This window comes from Peromyscus eremicus, chromosome 6, assembly GCF_949786415.1.
Source record: "Peromyscus eremicus chromosome 6, PerEre_H2_v1, whole genome shotgun sequence".
Lineage (NCBI taxonomy): Eukaryota > Metazoa > Chordata > Mammalia > Rodentia > Cricetidae > Peromyscus > Peromyscus eremicus.
In genome coordinates this window covers 20,447,529-20,467,495 of record NC_081421.1, presented here as the reverse complement: position 1 = coordinate 20,467,495, position 19,967 = coordinate 20,447,529, and the positions used below count along the sequence as shown (strand labels likewise).

The window sequence follows — 19,967 nt, the reverse complement described above, 5'->3', positions numbered from 1 at the left end:
AAGTTCAATGTGTTCTTGAAGCCACATGAAAAATTTTAAAAGTAGAATTTGTTTCAGACACATGTCCTTGGCATCATCATCTTACACAGAAGACTGCCCCCACCTGTATTTCCCTACCCTATCCGTACTTCTTTTACTCAGAGCCAACAATGACCAGAAAACATTTAGTGGAAGTTTTAAATTGTTTTTATTATATTATAGCTACGGTTGTTCTGGTTTCATTATTACTGTCATTAATCAAGATCCTTTTGGACATAATTCATAAATTAAACTTTATTATGGGTGTGTACGTGCAGGAAAACAATATACATAGAGCATGGTGCAAACCATGCTCAGGAGTCCATGAAGGAACACACCACACTTCCAGGTTTTTAAGTTACTTAGAAATTTTGAAAGTAAGTATTTTCTTTAAAAAAAAATAAAATAAAATAAAAAAATAAAAATAAAAACAAGGTTGTCTGCCATTTTACAAAACCACCATAATCCCTAACAACAAATTTATTCTTATACAGGCTGATAAGTGTAGTCTTCACCCCTCATGAAGGAAACTTTTCTTTGTAACACATGGAGATCATGACAAAAAATCACAACCAATCAAAATGCAGAGTTGTGGAAGCCCAGTTCCAACTGATACATCTGCGATACAACTGGACCTAAGACTCAAGGATCATTGGAGGGGGAAGAGGGAGCAAGAGGAACAGAATGGAGAGTTTGCTGACAAGGTGTTTTCTTAGGAATGTCAGAAGCTACACTCATAAAGTCTTACCAACATGACTGCCTAAACATGAGCTGAACAAGGACTACAGCAATGGACACGCTAAAGTGGTCAGGAGAAAGTCCAGGAGGCCTCAATTATACACAAAAATCTACAAGCAACTAAGGAATGCTCAGTGGGAGAGTCTTTCCCATGGGAAAGCACACCAACTGGTTATCCAATACCAATGGCCAGCCCTGAAAACATCCACACAAGTAACAGACTAATTAATTAAGCAGGTTGTATTTATGTATTTAGGAATACACACACACACACACACACACACACACACACACACACACACACACACACTTGCAACAACAATTAATGAAAAAAGGAACCATAAATGTGAAAGACAGCAAAGAGGAGTATATTTTAGGGTTTGGAGGGAGGGAAAAGGAAGGAAAGAAATAATTATAATCTCAAAAACTAAAAGAAGCAATTAAAACTAAAATAAATTAGGTTGTCAACACAGTGTGCATTTTGTCACTCCATCATATATAGTGACTACTCATTATCAAGTGTACAACTGTTGCTGACCCCACGGCCAGCAACAGAGCAAGTCTATAGAAGTAGGAGGGTATCAACAAGCTTCAATGAGGTAGCCATCTGCCTAACTCAAGAAGGTGGCAGTAACAGTGGTGTATGTGCTGTAACATGACATGAAGATAGATAAAGAAAAATCTAGTTTTGAAATAAATCTCCACCCCTAATATATGACTAGAACTCACAGTCTTTTAGATGGCTGATAAATAGCAGACATGATGCTTTAAAACAGATGTACTAACAAGTACTGGTGCACGACTTTAATCCCATTGCCCAGGAGGAAGAGGCCAGGTAGGATGACAGTGAAGACTGTCTCTAACACCACCACCACCACCACCAAGACAAAAACAGAAACAAAACTCAAGTCCTTCTTTTTAGACTCCAGATATAGTGGCATATTAACACTTGGAAAGGCAGAGAGGCAGGAGGATAAGGAATTCAAGGCCAGTATCTGCTGCATAGTGAGCTTGAGGCTAAGCCTGGATAACATGAAACCCTGTCTCCAAAAACTTAAAACAAAAGCATGACTTCAACTAACCAAAAACGAGACAGACTGGCTGAATTAACCTTCTTTTCTCCAAGAAACATGCCATATGGCTAACGACACTCACAGACTACGAGCCAATGGATGGGAACAATCTATCAAGAGAACAAACTGAAAACAGGCTACACAGCTACTCTGACAACTGATAAAGCTGGTTCATCCAAACGTAGCCAGGGAGAATGAAGGTCATTCGTGCTTAATAAAGGGAACAGTTCATCAAGATGTAACAACTGTAAATGCACATCCACCAAACATTACAGCTCCCAATCTCATAATAAAAACAGCAGTGAACAGAAAAGGTCAGATAGGTCCTTATATAAGAGTGGGAGATTATATACCCTAAATTTATTGTAAATGGGGAAAACCAGCAAAGAAAACCAGTAGCTAAACTATAGCACAAAGTAGGCACAACTACTACCTACTGCATAGTGCATCCAACAGAAACAAAACACATTCTCCTCAACAGCCAAGGAAAACTCCCAAAATTGACCACATTCCAGGCCACAAACCAAGTATTACCAAATGCAAAAGAATCAAAATAACCTCTCTTATCCACCAGATCAACATGCAATAAAATTAGAAATCAACTGCTAGAAAGCTGAAGCAACAACAGAAATACATGGAGACTGAATAATATATCTTTAGATGACCAATAAAAACCTTAGCAAAGAAAAAGGTTCCTAGAAACTCATAAGCCAGGACATTTGGGGTACAGCTAAGGCAATAGCTCTGAGTGCTTACATTAAAAAACAAAACAAGCAAACAAACAAAAGAAAGATCACAAATAATCGAATAATTCACCCCAATATCCTGGGAAAACAAGAGAATCCAAATGCAAAAGCAACAGATGGTAAAAAATGATACAAGATCAAGGCAGAAATTAGTGAACCTGAGACTAAAAATAACAGTGAACACAGTCACATCAGTTAGTTCTTTGAAAAAATAAGTCAGAATAACAAACCCTACCCTAACTGGCCAGAAGAAAAAAGAGAAGACTCAAATTAAAAGTTAGCAGTGAAAAGAGGTTACTACAGACTTCAAGTTAGTAAGTCAGTCATTTAGGAATTCTGTAAAAAATTTACACTCTAAAAAAATCTACATGGAGTGATTTATTTCTAGGCCATGCATGACCTACCAGAATTAAGACGATAAAAGCAGCTTGATATCAGTGCCACTTAAGTAATATTGTAAAAGCTTCTCAACAAAGAAAAGTCCACATTCCAATGGATTCACTGGCAAATTCTACCAAGCTTTTAATTTTTTTACACTTATTTTCTTGAGGAAAGAAGAGGTTGTCATATCTCAAATATGAAGTTCAGACACTTGGAGTAGTTCTCTCCTTCCTACCATGTAGGCTCCTCAAACTCATTCTACTACAGCATTACATCAATACCCACACTGGATAAGGACACAAAGAGAGCAAACTAGTGACAATTTCCCCAATGAATGTATATGTACAAACTCTCATAAATTTCTTACAAATCAAATTCAAGATACATTAATCACACGCCATGACCAAGTTGATTTTATTCTAGAGATGCAAGGTTGGTTCAACATACACAGAACTCAGCACTTAAGGGGATTTAAAGGGCAGCGCCCTTCATAATAAAAAGTCCAGAAGCAGAAGGAACACACCTCAACATAACAAAGGCTATATGCAACAAACCAATGGCCAACTGAGAGAAAAAACTGTTTCCTCTAAAATTTGGACTGAGACTGGGACCCTATTCTCTCTATTCTTATTCATCATGGTGCTGGAGTCTTACCAGAGAATAAGGCAGGAGGAAGAAACAAAGAGAAAGACACAGACACAAACTCCTTGAGGTCTTACCTAGGTTGCTCTTTAGGATGATCAATTGCTGGTGTGCAGAACCTGGACACATCATCCAACTCTGCTGAGCAGCTGGGCAATTCAGCACAAAGCATGGGGGAGTGGTGGCAGCAGCAGGGGTTTTCTCTGCCACAGGTCAGACAGGAAATGCTGAGCAGAACTGGCCTGCCTTCCTCACAGCCTGCCTGCACATCAACAAAGGATGGGCTGATAGACCTTCCCAACACTACTCTTCAAAAGACACCCAGTATTCACACACTTTCCTTTCTAGCTCATCTATACCTGCCCACCACAACTTTCTGGGTGTATTTGAAAATAAATGGCTTTGATTAAGGGTCCAGTTCTATAGGAATCAAATCTAACAGAGCCACCCTCATAGTTCTGCTTGTAGTTTTGTTAAATGAAATTAGATTTTGCATGTTGTGGGATGACTGCAGAATGAATCACAAACTTATCTGTGAAGAAAGGATTGCCCTTGGAACACTTAGAGAAAAAGATGTGCAGTCTTAATATCTTGACATCTGGCAGAGATGCCAATCAGAAGCACAGTGACAATCTCATCTGATTAAAAGATATACCTAATTAGAAGTTTATTTACTTATGTGTATGAGTGGTCTGTGTGCCAAGTGTATGCCCAGTATCCAAGGGGGCGAGAAGAGGTTGTGAGATTCCTTGGGACTATTGTGAGTCACCTTGTGGATACTGTGAACTGAACCCAAGTCCTCTAGAAGAGCAGCAAAGGCTCTTACTCGCTTAACTATCTACCTCTTTAGCCCATATACCTACATTTTTAAAACTAGACAAAGTGTATACTTTGGGTTGTTTGTTTTCTTTTTTTAAGCACTTAGAGGGAAAGGAAAAGACAAGAATATAACACACCACGAATTGGTATCCATGCTTAATTTAAAAAAAATAAAAAAATTAATTTCTATATACTAGAAGTAAAGCAAACATAGTCAACCAAATGCCAAGTCAGGGCATGGGGCTCACACAAGGTTTGCCTAAATACTTTAACAAAATATGGGCATCACATCTGTCATCCCAGCACTCAGAAACCCAGGAAGCTCCTCATCAGTGACTGTCAGGTCAGGTTGGTGACACAGTGAGATCAAGGCTACCAACATGAGCCTCAGAGTGAGACACCTACCCTCCACACACACACAAACAATTTCAAAACACACACTAAACATAATGGCAAACCAATAGGGTATGGGGGAAGAGAAAAATAAATACAGAGGAGCACTGGCCCAGCTGAAAGGGCCAGGAGGGCCACGGTGGCACACTGTGACCTCAGCATTTAGGAGGCTGAGAAAGAAAACTGAAATGAAGGGCAACCTGGACTACATACATACATACATACATACACACACACACACACACACACACACACACACAAAAAAAATCTCAAAGAACCAAATTTTATGTTTAATATATTTAATTACATGTCATTTTATTATACTTATTTTATTATCCATTATTAAATATAATTAAAATACTGGATAAAAATTAATATGGTTGTTAGAAATAATTATGTTATATAGTTATATTATTCATAAGTAACCAACATAGCAACTATATAGTTAACATTAGCTATGATTAATATGATTACTAATATGTAACATACTGGTGAATTTTTCCCTAATGGTGTGTTTATTTTTAAATATTTTATAATTTATTACATGTATTACATGCATACGTATAAAAATAAATACCATTAACAGTTTTTATCCTGAAAACACTCGCAAAGAATTTGTATTTAAAAAAAAAAAAAAAAAAAAAGCTAAATTTGTATCAGGAATACCATCCACACATATCAATTGCTTCTCCTTATCTAGAATCAACCCACATTATAAGCCGAAGAGCCGAATACTGTGGTCTCAGTACAGTTTTGTCCTTAAAACAAGAGGACTTCTTAGAAACAGTGATGACTTGGGGAATGGGACAAAAAGCGATGTTAGGAACGTCTTGTTGAGACAGCATGGGCTCCATCAATGCCTACTACGGCCACTTCAAAGACGGGAAAGTCAACTTGAAAAGACTCCTTTGTCAAGAAAATCTCACATCAATAAGAATAAAACTACAAAGCAATAAATATGTCAAATGTTCAAATCCACAAGCTCACAATAGCACTTTAATAAACCCTACCTTCTAGGAATATGGAAAACAATATTTGAAATTTTTGAAAACCAGTGAAGAGAGGAAAGAACCCAACCCTATGTATGTCTTTCCTGTACAAGCCTAGGACACTGAGTGCCTGGGAGAGGTTTTCTTTACAGAAACACTGTGGACTAGAACATTAATGTTTGTGCACACTCACGGAATAATGAATTTGGAGTCTAGACCATGATCACCAATGATTATCCTCAACTATTAGCTGCTTCTTCTGGGATGTACTAGTAAAGTTTACAGACAATTCTGCTTCCCTAGCACTCCAGACAATGAGAGATGACAGCAAAATTAGATTAAACCCTTAGAACTAGCTGTTGATTTGCAGAAAATACAAGGGGAAAAAATTAACATTTCCCTAAAGAGACACAATTAACAAAACACAGAGTCAGGAAGACTTTACAGATAGACAGAAAGGGATTAAGTAGACTATACACAGCAACTAGGCATCTTGTTGCTGTTCTATGAAAACATACTTAAGAGAAATTCAAGAAACTTAAATGGCTATTAAAAATTGTCAACATCTCACACCTATTAGACAACTAGTACCCGAAGCACAATAAGAAATTCTCAAAAAAGTCAAACAAAAATACCTACACGAACATCTCACACCTATTAGACAACTAGTACCTGAAGCACAATAAGAAATTCACAAAAAAGTCAAACAAAAATACCTACACGATCCAAAGGCCTGCTCTCAAATTCCAAAAAGAACTTAAAATCTGAAATCATGATCTCAGATAACTCTACCAAGGAAAAAACCAAAACAGAAGCAATCCAAATGTCCACAAAGCACAGCAATAAAGCAGAAAAAAAGAAGTACATTCTGTGCATAAAACGGTGTGTTATTTGACCTTTGAAAAGGAGGAAATAGCCCAGGCATGGTGATGCATGCCTTTAACCCCAGAACTCAGGAGGCAGAGGCAGGCAGGTGGATCTCAGTGAGCTCGAGGCTTGCCTGGTCTGCATAGCAAGCACCAGGCCTGCCAGAGCTAAATGAGACCATTTCCAAAAAAAGAAGAAGAAAAAGAAAAGAGAAAGAAAAAGAAGAGGAAACAGTGCCCTCGGCTACAGCACAGACGGACTTCAAGACACCATATACGGAAACTGAAGAGGACAACCAGAAAGAGACAAGTGTTGTTAGGACGCTGCTTCCAGAGCCCTGAAGTACCCAAATCCAGAGAAAAAGGAGTGAAGGAGCTACAGGATGACATGGACTGTTAGAAACAATCAGCCACTGCTGACACTTGCATTAACAATGATGAAGATAGCTCCTGTTGATGTGGTTTCAAGAATAAATATACAGTATACTTATATTCCTTCTCACACCAAAAGAAACCAATGACAGTTTAAGGCAGAAGAATGGTACTTATTCTACAGTAGTCTTTAACTTCTAATATTGAAATATTCAGGACTAAGCCTGATGTGTTAATGACCACCATAATCAGGGGAGCACAGCAGAGAACAAGTAGTCAGAGGGAAGATCTGTACCAAAGGCCATGGGTAGGAAAGGGAACTATGACCTTTCTCTCTAATTCATGTTTGAAACTTCTTTTAAAAAATAAAAATAATCATATAACCTATTGGCCAATGAGTCCTAATAACTTGATTTCAGAATTCCAGAAAGAATATAAAACAAACTTGCACAGAAAAATACTGTCAGTCCCGCTCATGTGAAGTGCATTTTAAGAGCTGAGGCACAGGGAGGCACAAGGAGGGCAGCAAAGGAATCACCAATCTGTAAGAATGACAGGCAGCGCTGGTTACCACACAGAAAGGTCACGGTCACAACAGAACCCAGTACCGGTATCAGAGCTTTATTAGGAGGAAGGGGGTAACGTGGGGATTACAAGAGAGAGAAAGATGGTGGAGGGGAAAGTAAACAGAACAGAGAGAGAGGGTGGGGTCTGAGTCACAGCTCTTTAAGGGTTCCCGTGAACATGGGCAGGGAGGCTTACGGAGCTACAGGACACATGCACTGATTGCATCATCATGCAGAGCACACGTAGTCACCAGGTAGGAAGCAAGACCCTTTGCTTAACTCCTGAACTACACCTGTGCAGTCATGCAGCTGGAGTGAGGGCAGAATTCTAACACAATCCCCACAATGCTTCTAGCAGTCAACAGTGTGCATGTGGTGGAAGACGGAAAATAGCCATCTCTTCCTTATACTGTTTGCACTCGTTCTTTATACATGGAGCCTTCCTTACAGCTCCTGCTATGTGGCCACAAAGTTTAAGTGAGCCCCTTTAGCCAGTGGGAGGCCTTAGCCCTTCTTTGTGGCTGTTATTAAGTAAAAAACAAAGGAACTATTACTTGCACACATGCATCCTGATGTCTAAGTGACAAGTGGGCAGGAAAGACTGTGGATCATTGGAGACAGAGAGGGAAGGAGGCAGGGAGGGAGGGAGGCAGGGAGGGAGGGAGGGAGGGAGGGAGGGAGGGAAGCAGGGAGGGAGGGAGGGAAGCAGGGAGGGAGGGAGGGAAGCAGGGAGGGAGGGAGGGAGGGAAGGAGGCGGGCTCCAAGTCTAGGACAGGACAATCAAGCTTGACCAATATTCGGAGCAGTGCACAGCTGAAAATTCAGTGAAAGTTGAAGTGGTGGTTTGGAAGAAAACGGCCTCCAAAGAGAGCAGCACTATCAGAAGGTGAGGTCTGCATGGAGCAAGTGTGTCACTACGGCTATGGGCTTTTTTGAGGTGTTTTGCTCAAGCTTCCCTTAATGTGACAATCCACTTCCTGCTGCCTGCAAGATATAGGACTCTCAGCTATTTTTCCAGCAACACATCTGCCTGCATGTCACCATGCTCCCAACATGATGATAATGGACTGAACCTCTGAAACTGTAAGTGAGACCTCCCTCAATTAAATGTTTTCCTTATAAGAGTTGCTGTGGTCATAGTGTTTCTTCACAGTAACAAAAACCTAACTAAGACAAAAGTTGTTACCAGGAACCAGGGTATTGCTGTGACACGCCTGACCATGTTTTCATTTGGAGTAATATGGACTTTGGTACTATGGGTTAGGAAAGCAATGGAGCTGACTGTGATGTGATGAACTGTGGGGGACTCACTCAAGAGGTTTCTGTTGCCTAGAGATCATTCTTGTGATGAAGAAAGTGACTGCCTTTTGTCCTTGTCTGAAGAGTCCACCTAAGACTAAAGTAAAAAATTTTGAATTAATTCTGTTGGCAGAAGAAATCTCAAGACAGCCTAGTATAGACTCTGTAGTGTGCTTTTAGTGGTAACTCTAATGAAGATTTATAATGGAAAAGAGCAAGCTGAGCAGGGTAAATTACAAAATGTAAACTTTAAGGAAAAAAAGAGCACCAGGAAGTAGAATGGAGCTAAATCCTGTGTTCAACGAGATAAACAGATTAAGAGATGGAATAAAGGGATTGGTAACCTGGGGCAATATCCCACCCAGCTAAATTCCCAATCTGTGAAAAGGAACTAAAGAAAAACTTAGAGCTGGGTGTGGTAGTGCATGCCTTTAATCTCTGGCATTGGGAAGGAAGAGGCTGGAGGATCTGAGTCTAAGGCCAGCTTGGTCTTCAGGACAGCCAAGCTTAGGTGGTAAAAAAAAAAAAAAAAAAAAAAAAAAAAAACAGCAAGCTGGTGAAGATATAACTGACAGGGGGGGGCATGTTCCAGCCCCAGTATGCAGCAGAACTTGGCAGCTTTGGACACATGGTTCTGGCTTTAGAGTTAAGAATAGAAGAAACAAGTTATAGAATAAAGCCCCTGAGGCCAGGCATGTGTGAGGTGCCCCTGAACAGAGGCCCACTAGAGAGGCCATTGTGTGAAGCTGTGAAGTTGAAGCCTGGATTGCCTTGGAGACCCTCAAGATGTTAGAGATGCCAGAATCATGGGATACCTGCTGAGGAAAGTTGCTAACAGGGAGTAGAACCAGCCCAAGAGAAAGAAGTATGGTACAGACAACAGAGCTGAACAGAGTTGGAGATCTGAAGTCCGTTTCAACATCAGACATGGAGATGCAGTGTTTGGAGTCTGCCCAGCTGGTTTTTTGGTCTTGCTTTGGTCCAGTTATTTCCTCACAATGCTCCTTACCTATGCTTTGAAATGGTAATGTATATCCTGTGCCATTACATGTTGAAACTATGTGATCTGCTTTTACATTGTGATTTTTACAGGAAGATTACAGTTAAAAGATTGCCATGAGTCTTAGAAGAGACTTTGGACTTTAAAACAAGTTTGAGACTGTAATGTTGTGTGATATTTTCTTTGTGTCCTGACAAATAAAGCTTGCCTGGAGATCAGAGGGTGGAGCTAGCCACTAGTTAACTATTAGAGACCAGGCCATCCATGGTGGTACACACTTTTAATACCAGCACGTGGGAGGAGGAAGCAGGAAGATCAGGAGTTTAAGGCCACCCTGGGCTATGTGAGATTGATCCAGTCTAAAAGAGAAAGAAACATGGCCAGGCATGGTGGTGTATGCCTTTGATCCCAGCACAGGGGAGATGGAGACAGGAATATAAGGCGGTGGAGACAGGATCTCCCCTAGTCAGTTTGAGGATTCATAGAGACAGGATAGCCCTCATTCAGTCTGAGATTTCATAGAGGTAAGAAGTCTCTAGGTGGTCGCTGCTCTGCTTCTCTGATCTTTCAGCTTTCACCCTCCATATCTGACTCCAGGTTTTTATTTTTAAGACTAATTAGGATCAGGCTTCAGCAATAGACTGTGGGGACATTTTTGGATTGAATGCATTTTTTAACATTATGATATGGCTATAAGTTTTTGGGAGCAGGGAGAAAAACCTAAGACAGTTTATTTCATTTCTCAAATTTTCTATTTACTATTTTCAGATCATGGTTGATGTAGGTAATAAAATAAGCAAGTCAAGAATGTCAGGAGAGACTACTGTGCTCTATGCACATGGCCAGCATAACAGCTATAGCATTTGAGGTTCCTGAGGAAACCACATTCTGAACCATCTCTAAACACATGACACACTGGTGTATGTACAATGGCTTCGGTGTTCTGAAAGACTGGATGCCCTCTGTAGCTAGCCTCGGCCTCTGGCTCTCTAGCACTACATATACAACTAATCATAAGTTTATAGTTTGTGATGACATAAAAACCGTTTTGGAGATTTTCAGCAAAATTAGCAAATGTTTGAAATAATCCAATTTAAAACACAGCCTATGAGTTGTTTCAAACACAAAAGCAGTAATACAGTCTACATAATGGCAAACTCCAGGGGGAGGAGGGCCTTAGAAGATAGCAGCCTACTGCCACAAGTTAGGACTCCAACAACCAGAAAACTAACTAGTCTTGAATGAAAGCTTCAAATAAAACAAGCAGGTTTCCTCAAAGCAAAAGTTCACGACCCAGGGAGCAGAAGGCAGAGGAGGACAGGAAGGGAGAGAATTCAATTCTTTCGAATCTAGAAGGATGATGATGTGGCCCAGAAGGTAAGGGCACTTGCTACAGGAAACCATATAGAAAGAAAACTGGTTCTCTGGTCACCATGTGGAGGAAAATGTTTAGAAGGTGCCAATGAATGGCTGGTAAATGATAGAAGGATGGTAATGGCTGCTGGAGCGGGGGTCCTTTCTCTTCAGAAATATAGCACTGGTAAGCTGTGCCTGCTCCAGCAAACAACCCCACACTCACTAACCAAGATTAACCATGACTAAGCCCATGGCTAATACGGTCAGAAATACCTTGTCTCAAAAAAAAGAAAAAGAAGAAAAGGCTTTAAAAAAAAGGGGGGGTTAACAAAGAAGGAAAATTTCAGAGGGAGTGGGAGGGGGTTAAAAGAGAGAAATGAAAAGTATGTCAAAATAGATCATACAGACAGACTAAATTGTCAAAGAATAAATTTTTTTTAATTAAAAAAAATTCTAAGCTAAGACACGACACCTAAGGCAAGGGACCCTTGCTGTTAGCCAGCGTGCAAGCATCTTAAGGAGCCCCTGCTAGGACTATTTTTAGTCACCTACTCAGTTACTCCGGTTCATGGTAACTACTGATCCCTTTTACTTCAGGCAGACACCTCTGCCAATTCTCCTCCAACTCTATAAACCTCAGTTTCTACAGTTCCATGACTGAATGTCTGAAACTGAAGTTTGATAAAGCATTTTAATGACAATGTTTGGTAATGTACTATGCAAATGTTTCCATGTGGAAGACACACACAGAAGAGACAGGTGTTCAGCTGCATCCAGCGAGGGTCTGATGTAAACTGAGTCAATAGCATGTTCAAAGACCAAGAAAAACATTCATTCGACTAGTTACTTATCCCCAAACACAAAACAATATTAAAACTGGAGAAAAGTCATTCTGAATGCTCATTTGTGAAATCATTTAGCCTATAATTAGAATAAGTCTTAGGAATTTAATATAACTCTACTATCAAAGTCACCAAACATTGCCAAAAGTCAGAGAGCCCTGGTACATTCAGAAGTGTAGTCATTATTACATGACAACTGAGATTTATAATCCCAACTGAAACACTTCTAAACCTTTCTAAAGAGGTAAAGATGTCTCTCCCTAAAGTTATCAACTAAATAAAAATGTACTATCTTATATATTTAACTGCATATTAACTAGGAACATCAGGATAAGCAAAATTCCCTAAAACTCACCAAAATGATGGACCAAAAAAAAAAAATGAACTATTACTAACAATATTAAAATTTTAACAATAACAATAAAAATCTATTCACAAAATATAGTTCACTTCACAAAAGATCATATTTGCATCACATTTTTTTTTTAAATCTTGATGTGGTGGTATGAATGAGAACAGCCCCCATGGGCTCAACATTTGAATGCTTTAGTCCTAGTTGCTGAAACAGTTTGGGAAGGACTAGGAGGTGTGGCCTTGTTGGAGATTTATCACTGGGGGTGGACTTTTGAGATTTAAAAGCCCACATCATTTCCAGTAGCTCTCTCTGCCTTACGGTTGTTGTTTCAACACGTAAGCTCTTGGCCACTGCTCCAGCTCCATGCATCCATGCATGCCTACCTGCCTGCCTGCCTGCTGCCTGGTGCCATGCTCCCTGCCATAATGGTCATGCACACTAACCCTGTGAAACCACAAGCTCCCATTAATGCTTTCTTCTTGGTAATTTGTCTTGGTCATGGTATCTCATCACAGCAATAAAAAAAAGTATGATACTGATAACCATAAAAATTACAGAAAAATGAGAATCTTCAAAGTAGGGGTTCATTTTGCTAAAAATTCTAAACTCTTCTCAGATTGTTGAGAAATTCTTATTTCTCAAAAGTCTCTTTAAAAGAAGAGTAAGCACAGCTATAAATCACTGACATGGGACCAAAGGAGAAGGGAAGGCATCTTACCATTGGCAGTGCATTGATGTGAGGATGTACAACTGGATATCTGACCACCAAACACAAGTTGCTGAGGCTAAGAAAAAAGAAAAGAGTTTCAGTGTTTGCAAATTCAATTTAAGACTTCCCATACCAAACCTGGCATGTTCCAAATACTCATTTATAGGCTTTGGCATCCCACCAGTGACTCTCCACAGGGTAGCTATGTTACAAATAGCAGCAAATGCTAAGTTCCTACATTCTTGAGAGGCTAATGCAGCTAACATCCAAGGAAGGTCATACATGACCCCCAATTCAGCTCAATCCCAGTGAGTACAATTGAATTAGGGTGCAATAGGCTTTTCATCAGACATGACCATGAGCCATGAAAGTCATGTGAACTTGCATTTTATATATTGATTCATGAGAAACATATTTAACTGGTTTTGGAATTATTTCAATCATAACACAGCAGGAATCAATCTCAGACTTTACAAAAAAAAAAGGCTCTACCTCTACTTTTCTCAATGAGTGAAGCACAGCACATCATACCCACAAAACTTCTGCAACATAAAAGCTATGTTTCATATGCCATATCTAAGAGGGGACACTCAGAAAAGTCACTGATCATCAGTGCAAAGTACAGGCTGATGCCACCAGGAGGAGTAGAGCCACAGTGGTATGCTTGGAATGTGTCCTACAGCAGAAATTAAGACTCAGCATGTCAATCAAAAATTAGCAATATCCATAAAACCCTCAAATCCCTTTAGGTTTGTTCCTCTGGTTTCACTTCTCACTGAGCACCCAGATATCCTGGTGCAAGACCACGCTTACTAGAGATCCAGAAATTCAAGTTAACATTAAACATCAAATATTGAGTTACAGAAGATCATGTCAACATACATCACTCCACTGGCCTCCAGTTCTTTAAGCTGTTATGAAAATATGCCTAGAAGGTGTTTTAGTGTGAAACACAGGTTTTAAGTATGAGGAGTTAGGACACACTTGGGAAACACTCTATATACAGAACTAATGAATCCCAACAAAACCTAGATGCCACCAAACTGCTTACCTTAGGGTGATTCACAATGAACATCATTTACCTTACTATATGGTAAAGTATGAACTTTTTAAAAGGATTTTTAAAAATTTATTTATGTATATATGTGAGTGTCCATGTGTGCCTGGTATGTATGCAGGGACCAGAAGAGGGCACTGGATTCTCTGGAGTTGAAGTTACAGGCGGCTGTCCATGAGCTGCCCATGTTGGTAGTGGGAACAGAAAGGCTCTTAACTGCTGAGCTATCTCCCTTGCCCAGTTTTTAATAATTCTGAGCTATCTATTAGCAGAGCATTCTTCTTATCAGGAGAAAAAAAAAGGGTCTTGCTTTGGCATACATCTTTCTACTTATTTACATAAAATTAACATATTGCTAAATTATGTGATTTCAAAATACACAGAAGTAAAACAGGTAAGATAAATTGCTTACAAACTTTCTAACTGTGGCTTCAACATTGTGACCTTTTTTTTTTTTTTTTTTTTTTTTTTTTTTTTTTTTTTTTGGTTTTTCGAGACAGGGTTTCTCTGTGTAGCTTTGCGCCTTTCCTGGAACTCACTTGGTAGCCCAGGCTGGCCTTGAACTCACAGAGATCCGCCTGGCTCTGCCTCCCGAGTGCTGGGTTAAATTAAAGGCGTGTGCCACCACCACCCGGCCGACCTTTTTTTATATGTGTTCTTAATCAATGGCTTTTTTTTCATCATTAAGAAATATTTTAAGTCAGGCATTGGTGGTGCATGCCTGAATCCCAGCACTCAAGAGGCAGAAGTAAGGGGATCTCTGTGAGTCTGAGGCCAGCCTGGTCTACAGACAGTTCCAGGAAAGCCAGAGTTATGTAAAGAGACCCTGTCTCAATTTAAAAATAAATAAATAAATAAAAAATACCTTAGGGCATAGCTTTCTCTTAGACTAAATGTCAGCATCAAAAGGAGTATGTCTGTGTCAGACCTTCCTTGAGAATCTTTAGTTCCAGACATCTACAATGATTAGATCTAGCAGGTGGGTGTTCATTTTAGTTTCTAAGTGTCAGTTCCAGCACCCTGTCTGTCCTGTTCTTGTTTCAATCTGCAGTTTCTTTGTAAAAATGTCCTTGTAAAAGTCAGCTAAAAAGTAGATACTATACTAAAAATCCATTTCAGTGAACAAATGAAGTCACAGTAATCACTGAAATCCATGGAGATTCTGGAAAATGGAATGACAAAAAAGGAGAGCAGTGTATTCTCCACCCCCCACCCCACCCCCACCCACAGACAGCGCTTCGGTCTCTATTATAAATGACTCTTCCATCAGGGACAGCTGCTGTGCAGACCAGAGCCCTTATCAAGCCTCAGAAACAAACGCTGTCTTGTCTAAAATGAGCATCAGTAAACTAACAATGATTTCCACCCACAGACACCTCGCACTTTGTGCACCTAGCCATACATATGAACCACCATACATATAAACTATCACGCATTACTTGGGAAAACACTGAGCCAGCTCATTCCAGTTAGTTTCCTTCTCTCCAGGGCTCTTTCCTTTCTTGGGGTCAGTGTGAATTTTCCTCACCACCCCCAATAGATGTATTTAGTATAAGTTCTACTAATTATCTCTCCTCGATATCCTTTAACTTTTCCTTATATTACAGTTTTTTAAGGTAAATACCACTTAAATGGATAAGTAAGTATATGATTCTACAACATCAAGGACAAGCAGGGTGAGAGACACAGCTGTATGCAGACAATTCAACCTAAGCACCAGAACTTCAGAAACATTTAGGGCCACACTACTTTCCAGTTCAGGTGTTTTCTGAGTCAAGTCAACACATTTACCTGTGGCCAGCCAGCTGCTATGCAGCACACTTCAAAAGCAAATCACAGGAAAGGAAAATTTAACCTTGTAAGACACAGATACAAACTTGCAGGAAAATTACGAACATTATCGGTGTGCTTTAATCAATGAAATTAAACTAAGACAAGTAATCCAAGTTTTAAAGAAGCTTCATCCTGTACACCTGTCTTTTAATTTCCTTTTGTTTTCCAGAGAAATGGCCTTACTCTGAAGTCCAGATGGCTTCTAATGTGCAATCCTCCACATCGGTGCACTATGACCTGCTTTACCACTGTAGTTCTGATGTCAGTTTCTCCTCTCCCCTGGCCTTCAGTCCTCTGCAGTCTGTAACTGCTATGGCACTGACATTCTAGTACTGGAATGCCCTCTGCAAAGGTTCTGCCCTCATACCTAGCCCCAATCTTTTCTCCAGGGTTCAACCCACATCAGACTGGAAGAGGCAGAGCTCTCTCAGCAAGCCTCTCTTTCCATACTGTCTAGCATATGTCCCCAGCAGTTTCTGAAGACCGGGGCCCATTCGCTCATTTTGCTGTTCCTCTAGAAAACTAAGAAAAGCACCTGGAAAACATGTCGCTCTTGGGATCAAATGTCACAATAGCACAGACCGGATGGGTGCTCCTGAGGAAGAGAACTGCAGCACAGACTCACCACAGGGGTGAGGAGGAAGTGGCTGGCTGCTGCTCTTTTCACACCACATCCAGGTGGCAGGGATAGGCTGACACTCCACTAACAGAAACTAAAGTGCACCTCATGAATATCATTACAAAGCTAACTTTGTGGAGTGCTAAATTTAAGTTCATTCAGTCTGCAAACAAAATATTTTGTTTTTAAAGCTATTATCAACGTTTTATCTAAAGTGAATAAAGCATTAATCTTAGAAAAGGCCTTTATAGACACTGGCCTAAGTGAACATCGTCCAAGCGATTCCACCAACATGTAATTAAGCTTCTTTTTACATGTTAAAAAAAAAATCTGCAAAATGACAAAATGTATCTTGACTGGTTTCTAACAGTAAACTCATTGGCCTCACCAATACCTTTGAAAAAGCAGTGGAAACTCTGGCTTCTGCCCCAGGAAAAGTGCAAACACAACAAACACTTTAAAGGGAGCAACGTATTCTAAAGTCCAGTCTCCTGTGACAAGTGCAAGGAAATCCATCTGCGCACTTAAAGCAACAACAGAACAATGAATGTTCACTTTGTGTGGAGAATTTGGAAGTAACATTTGGAATTGAGGAAAAATTAAAATCTTACCAGAGCTGATTGTGTTAATTAAGATTTTTATTACACAGATGTAGCTAGCATACCCAGCTGGGGTTCAATCCCAAACCATAACTAAGAAGTACAAGATTTTATTAAACTAATTCCTGGGGGAAAATGTCAGAGAATTCCAAGAGAATCCCCTCGTGTACGATCTGCAGCATAATAAACAGACTAACTCCAAGGGGTGACTTTTAAAGGCAGCTATATATGTAAATCACAGTTCTAATTGGTCTTTCCTCATTTTTTACATTTTACACAAAAAAAAAAAATTATCCTCAGCATGGCAACCCCTGACAACCTTCAGAAGAAGCAAGCCTTTGAAACACTGTACGCTGTGCCTGAGCTGACAGTCAGCCATGCACACACATGCAGGAACCTGTGCTTGCCTGACACCACAGGATAAGGTGGAATAGCGCCCCCTGCAGGAAGAGGGCTCCATGAGCACCTGTGCTTGCTTTCATTTCCCACTGCTTTCAGTTCCTTGGGGAAACTGGAGCCCAGGAGTTGTGTGTTATGATCTGAAATGTTTTAAAACTAAGCAGTTTTCAAGACCACATATCCATATACAGACATCTCACCACCCAGTTACTACTTTCAGCTGGGTTAGTCTCACGGGTGCATAATACAGTTGGACGTGTCATTAAACATTAAAGTAAACCAGTGTGCAGAGGGATAATGCAAAAAGCAACTCAATATTTCTAAATTTGCCTGCTCAAATTCAACTACAGCGAAGTTCCTAAATTAAAGTATAGCCTACTGTGAGTCAAATTCGTTATTAGCCACCTCCCAGCTTTTGGGAGGTGGAGAATCAGGAGTTCAAGGCTGGCCTGAGCTACGTGAGACTCTGTCAAACAAAATTAACAAGGCCAAACTTATTTTAAGTTTAGGTTTTATAAGTTTTAGGTTTCAGCCAGGAAGGCTAGCACATACCCACAACCACAATGTTTAGTTCAAGGCCATCCTCAGCTTAACGAGTTGAGGCCAGCCTGAACTACTCAGATCACATCTCCAAAAAAAAAAAAAAAAAAAAAACAGAAAAAGTTCACTGTCAATAATAGAGAATTTCAACAAACTTTAGCTGTTACTAAAAAAACTGACATGAAAATATCTGAAGACTCATGTAAAAATGCCCATTACTTCTAAAGATTCATGTAAAAACATAGATTACTTTCTTAAATGTTTGAGTACATCATTATTGTTCAGTACAACAAATGGCTCCTCCTCTCCTCTCAAATTAGTGATACAGCTCACATTGCCTAACAAATACTACAGATCTGATACAGTTTTCTTGGTGACACAAAGTGAATATGGACTGTGCCTCACAAACAGTGGTGCAGAGGATGAACAGCTGGACGGGGAAGCTGCCGACCCCGCACATGTATCTAAAAGCTGACAGGAGCAATGATAACTCTGCTGCCTAAAATGCGGGTACACTGGCTTGGAAAGTAGAGGCGCTGACAACTTCCCTGGGTCCTATTAGATCCCACTCTTCCATAGTATCAAGACTCTGAACAGCTGCAACAACAACAGCGCAACACAGGTGAGCAACTTACTCTGAGGAGAAGACAAGAGCACGCAAGGATGCTCGGTGACTGGAGACTGCTGTGGAAACGCCTCTCCAGACTCCAACCTACACCACCCTGGGTCCTCACCGGGTAATGCCTCTAGGGAAGCAGTTCTCAACCTGTGAGTTGTGACACCTTTGGGAGCTGAATCTCACAGTAGCAAAGTTAGTTATGAAGTAGCAATGAAATGATTTTATGGTTGGGGGCCAGCATGACATGAGGAACTGTATCAAAGGGTTGCAGCATGAGGAAGGTTGAGAACCTCTGCTCCAGGGTACTGCACATCACTTGAGCTTCAAAGCCTCTCTAAGTGACAGTGGGGCAGTGGTGGAGCACTGGCTGTGAGGGGAGGGGCAGGGATCCGTGTTACTCTAGTTATATCCTGCTGGAAGTGGAGCACAGGGATAGCTCCTTTCAGTATTACACTGCACAGCAAGTGGTGCTGAGAACTCGAGAGAAACACACCAAGAGTGAACTGACAGCTACAGTCATCTCAAGACTAATAACAACCAGAAAAACTCAGTGTCGTTCCAAAAATCAATTACTGAGAGGCCACAGAAGAGTGCAAATCAAACAAGCTACCATGGAGATTTTTTAACAAGAGGCATAAAAGAAGACACAACATGAATGTTCTAATCTGCATTTTGAAACACACAGAAAACTTGAGCTTCTTGAGTTAGCCAATCTTTAGCAGACGTTAAGGAAAGGTTCCCCTTCCCCTACTCAACAGAGCAGAATGTGTTCCACAGTAAATGGAGTGGCAAACACAGCACTCCCCCATCTGTCTGGGCAGCTCTGGGATATGTACTTCGCATCACAAGGTTGCTCACCTCAGCAGGACATGCAGCAGGTACAAGATCAGAAGATGAGCACTAGGAAAGTTTAACAGGGCCTTTTAAGGACTCCAAAGAGGAGGGAGAAGAAGCACCTCTGCCTTAACATTAAAGCATGGCCAGTCGTGGGGGCTTGTCCTCTAAAGAGCACTAGGGCCCTGGACAGCTGCTTCACTCTGCCCTGCCTGCATGCAGGGAGGCAATCTGGCCTGGAGTCCATGTTAACACCTCGGGGTGGTGTTAACTCCAACACCACACTGAAAATCATACCAGGAA

The 19,967-nt window shown here is 40.5% G+C and overlaps 1 protein-coding gene across 2 annotated transcripts in view; it reads right to left on the bottom strand.

The window, feature by feature from the left end:
* Positions 1-19,967, bottom strand: part of Tbl1xr1 (TBL1X/Y related 1) — a 153,501-nt gene that overhangs the window by 67,762 nt on the left and 65,772 nt on the right. For both annotated transcript variants that reach the window (XM_059265275.1, XM_059265276.1), the window contains exon 2: positions 13,174-13,240. The gene's annotated coding sequence lies outside the window, so the exon portion shown is untranslated. The remainder of the gene's footprint in view (positions 1-13,173; positions 13,241-19,967) is intronic.